This window comes from Rhinoderma darwinii, chromosome 1, assembly GCF_050947455.1.
Source record: "Rhinoderma darwinii isolate aRhiDar2 chromosome 1, aRhiDar2.hap1, whole genome shotgun sequence".
Classification (NCBI taxonomy): domain Eukaryota; kingdom Metazoa; phylum Chordata; class Amphibia; order Anura; family Rhinodermatidae; genus Rhinoderma; species Rhinoderma darwinii.
The window spans coordinates 656,509,478-656,514,507 of record NC_134687.1 but is presented as its reverse complement, the minus strand read 5'-3'; the positions used below and the strand labels follow the sequence as shown (position 1 = coordinate 656,514,507).

General features: G+C 43.8%; 1 pseudogene; it reads left to right on the top strand.

Annotated features, from left to right (window-relative positions):
- Positions 1-2,185: 2,185 nt before the first annotated feature.
- On the top strand, positions 2,186-3,572 carry LOC142703553 (uncharacterized; annotated as a pseudogene).
- The last annotated feature ends 1,458 nt before the right edge of the window (positions 3,573-5,030 follow it).

The window sequence follows — 5,030 nt, the reverse complement described above, 5'->3', positions numbered from 1 at the left end:
ACTTTACTGTGACATCTGTATTAGCAGCGCCGTTGGTCCTTTTTTCCGTTGTACTCAGCTCAAGTTAAGATTGTGTATGCCTTATTAGTATTTAAACGGCCAAATGTGTAGGCAGAGAACAGGCTTTATTACCAGACAAGGTTCTGCTTTTCCAAATAAATAATTTTTATTAAAGAGAACCTTTCACCTCCCCATACGTGTGCAGCTGAGTGCAGCATGTAATGGGGAGGGCTGCACAAACTCTGGGGCACTTGACATTTTTTTCTACCTCCCTCCGTTATTTAGATATCGGTGCCATTATATTTGGAGCCCGATATTTAAATAACCCCCTAAACAGTCAACGGGGCGTGTACAGTCAAGGGGGCATGTTACTATGGCTGTGACACTGTCCAATCAGAGATGGACTGTGTTACAGCAAAAGAGAGGAGAGAGAGTGTGCACGCGCGCTCTCTCACTCTTCAGCTTTGAAGATCAGTCTTCTGCCGAACTGGCAAGGGGACGTGTCACTACTACAGACAGTGTAAAGAGCTGTGGAAAGGAGAGTGCGCATGTGCGCTCTCATCTCTTGTGAGTGATCAGTCTTGTACTTTGTCTGCCGAACTGGCAAGAGGGCGTGTCACTGCTACGAACAGTGTTAAAAGAGCTGGGGAGCGCTTACACTGTCCGTATTAGAGACACGCCCCCTTGCCAGTCAGGCAGAAGACTGATCTTCAAAGCTGAAGAATGAGAGCGCGGGCGCGCACACTCTCTCTCTCTCCTCGCTTTTGATGTAACACTGTTCATATCTGATTGGACAGTGTCACAGCCATAGTAACACGTCCCCTTGACAGTACAGGCCCCGTTGACTGTTCAGGGGGTTATTTAAATATCGGGCGCCAAATGTAACGGCACCGATATCTAATTAACGGAGGGAGGTAGAAAAAAAGTATAAAGTGCCACAGAGTTTGTGCAGCCCTCCCCATTGCATGCTGCACTCAGCTGCACGTGTATGGGGAGGTGAAAGGTTCTCTTTAAGTCAAGCTTTATGTAATAAATGAATAGTGGAGGACTGATTGTAGACCAGAATCCTGGACTGTCATGGATTTATTTTAAAGTGTTATACAAAGCGTTATAAGTCTGGAATGGAGTCAAAAGGCTTGGCTTAAACTTTTTCCTGCTTGATCCACTTCTGACTTTGGCTCAAAACACTGAATGTGTGTTACCAGCCTAATACGAATGTTATAAATTTGTCAACTTTTCTTTTGTGAAACAAAATCACAATTTTTTTTTAATCCTAACAGAATATCCTAGAAAGAACTCTGAGGAAAACTTTACATTATTGCTAAATTATAAAGCAATAGATGAAGATATTTTGCAGCAGTCTTCAGGAGAAAACCTCATTAACCTTAATATTGTCACAGACACAGGGTATGTGGACCCACTAGGCCACTCCGCCATAGCGGGGAGGCAGCTGACCAGGTCACAGTCTATACGAAAGTCAATGGCAGACACTAACGCTTGGGTACCTGAAATAGTCCGGACGGTGGCTGTGGCTTCAGCACGGATGGAGGCTTGTGCGGCAGGTTGCGCCAGACGTGGCGGGCAGTATCCGATGAAGCAGAAGACACTGGACGTGGCAGAAGACACTGGACGTGGCAGAAGACACTGGACGTGGCAGAAAACACTGGACGTGGCAGACGACACTGGACGTGGCAGATGACACTGGACGTGGCAGACGACACTGGACTTGGCAGAAGAAACTACTCCAACACAGGTAGGCACAGGAACTAGAACAATACGGAATACAGGAGCGGGTAACATGGCACGGGTAATAGCTGGAACGGGAAACACTAAGGGACCATTTGCGAGACAGACTGGGACAGACTAACAACGCTCAGGCAAGGATCAGAAGGCCTGGGGCCTTCTTATAGACCAGGAAATCAGGGCAGTTAATGATGATGACGAATAATTTGTGCGCGCGCTCGCTCGCGCACGGCCTACGGGACACAGCGGGACGGAGCAGAAGTGAGCGCTGGCGTCTCCTAGGAAGGAGACAGGGACCAGCGCTCACGGATCCATGGCTGCGGGCGTCAGGGGGTGAGTGAACCCGACGGCCCGCGGCCATGGACGTTACAAATATACATCCAGGACTTCACATTTGTCACGGTACATGTTGTGAACCCACTGGGCCGTACCACGTAGCGGGATGGCAGCTGGCCAAACCGGTAAGTACACAGTTCGATGGTTCAACGAGAGTACCTGCGGCAATCGTAGGCAGTGGCGAGACAGCCACGTCCAGGACCAGGCGGCGGGAAGTCGTCCGGTGAGGCGTAGCAGGGCAGCGTAGGCTGTAGCACAGCACGGCAGGTAGCACAGCATGGCAATAGCACTAGGTAGCACGGAAACAGGATACAGGAGCAAGGTACACTGGGAGGCTGGGAGACCATAAGCAAGACGAACAATGGGAAAACTAGCAACGCTCTGGCAAAGGGCAAGAGGGCAGAGACCTTTTTATAGCCCTGGGCATCCTGGGCCAGATTGCAGGTTACTGCAAAAACGCGCGCACTGGCCCTTTGAGGCCATGCACGCGCGGGCGCGCGGCCCCCGCCAGAGACACACAGAATCCGGAAGTGAGTGCCGGCGCCTGCCTGGGGGACAACACTGCAGGGAGGTAAGCTGTCCATGGCCACGCCCGTCGGGGTTAACGACTGAACGACGGGCCGTGGCAATAGACGTTACAACATTAAAGACCTATCATATAATTTCACTAATCATGAGGAACCTTCTACTAGCCAATCACAGATTGTTACCACAAGTACAGTTCAGAAAGGGGTAAAAGGTTTCAATGTGGTAAACAGTTCACAAATATCTCAGGTCTTTTAACAAACAGAAGAATTCACACAGGAGAGAAGCCGTATTCATTTTCAGAATGTGGAAAATGTTTTACAGTTAAATCAAGTCTTGTTATCCATAAGAGACGTCATACAGGAGAGAAACCATATTCATATTTAGAATGTGGGAAATGTTTTACACGTAAATCAAGTCATATTATACATAAGAGAAGTCACACAGGAGCGAATCCATATTCTTGATCAGAATGTAGGAAATGTTTTAGATGTAAATCAGATCTTGTTACACATGAGAGAATTCACACAGAAGAGAAGCCGTATTCTTGTTCAGAATGTAGGAAATGTTTTACAGCTAAATCAGCTCTTGTAACACACGAGAGAATTCACACCGGGGAGAAGCCGTATTCATGTTCAGAATGTGGGAATTTTTTTACAAAAAAATCAGATCTTGTTACACATGAGAGAATTCACATAGGAGAGAAGCCATATTCTTGTTCAGAATGTGGGAAATGTTTTACACGTAAATCAAGTCTTATTGTACATAAGAGAAGTCACACAGGAGCAAAGCCATATTCTTGTTCAGAATGTGGGAAATGTTTTACATATAAAGCAAGTCTTATTGTACATAAGAGAAGTCACACAGGAGAGAAATTATATTTGTGTTCAGAATGTGGGAAATGTTTTACTACTAAAGGCATTCTTAGGGCTCATCGGAGAAATCACACAGGGGAGAAGCCATTTTGATGTTCTATATGTGGAAGATGTTTTACAAAGAAATTTAAATTTTGGAACTCCACAGGGAATTCACATGGTGTAGAAACCATAATCTTGTTTAGAATGTGGGAAATGCTATAAAAGCAAAAAAAAAAAAATGATTTTAAACACATCAGATTATTCACAAACTATTTTTTACGTTTTTCCATCGTCTCATTCAAAGAGCTATAACTTTTTTTTGTCGTCGACATAGCTGTATAAGGTCTTGTTTTTTTTCGGGACAAGTTGTATTTTGTAATAGCACCATTTTGGGGTACATAGAATTTATTGATTATCTTTTCTAAAAAATTTTTGGGGGAGAATAGAAAAACAAAAACCAGCAATTTTGCCGCACTTTTTTGCGTCCTAAATTTACGCCGTTTACCGTGTGGTATAAATAACACAATAACTTTATTCAGCGGGTTGTTACGATGACAACAACAACAAATTGATATAGATTTTGTATGTTTTACTATGTTTACACAGTAAAAACACTTTTTTTTTAATTATTTGTTTTTGTGTCTCCATATCTGAAGAGCCATATCTTTTTTATTTTTCCATCGATGCATCTGTATGAGAGCTTTTTTTGCGGGACGACGTGTAGTTTTTATTGGTACCATTTTGGAGTACATGCGACTTATTGATCACTTTTTATCACATTTTTTTTAAGGCAGGATTCACAGAAAACATCGATTTTTGCATGTTATTTTATTTTTTACCGCGTTCACCGTGCAGGTTAAATAATGTAATAACTTAATAACTGGGTTCGTTACGGACGCGGCCATACCAAATATGTGTAACTTTTTTACTTTTTTGTATTTTTTTTTTAATAATAAAACATTTTGTAAGGGGAAAAAGTGGGTTTTTTATTTGTTTCATGTATTTTTTTTGTTATTAACGTTATTAAACTTTTTTTTTACTAGTCCCACTAGGGAACTTAACTTAGTTTTCATGACCTAGCAGGCATACGCTACAGGCAGACCTAGGCGCCTTTATCAGGCCCCCTGGCTGCCATAGAAGACACCGGCACTCTGCGATCATTCTCCCACCCTCTCTCCAAAACCACTCAGATGTGGTGCTCGCTATTGAGTGATGCATCTGAGGGGTTAAACTAATATCGATCTCACCCGTTAGAGCAGGGATCGTGAAAAGGCGTATTGGCGGTCACTAACGGGTTAAACAGCCAGTAAGAGTGTTGTTTTTTGTTTTTTTCGGTGGAATTAGCCTGGATCTGCCAAACACCCAAATGATATTTACCTGTGATCAACTGTGAACGGGATCTATGAAGGAAAAGTATTGTGGATATAAGGAAGAAAAGAAGAGCCTGGTTTACTTACAAAGCAGAGAAGCTGAATTGTCACCCTTAGGGTATGTGCACACACACTAATTACGTCCGTAATTGACGGACGTATTTCGGCCCAAGTCCCGGACCGAACACAGTGCAGGGAG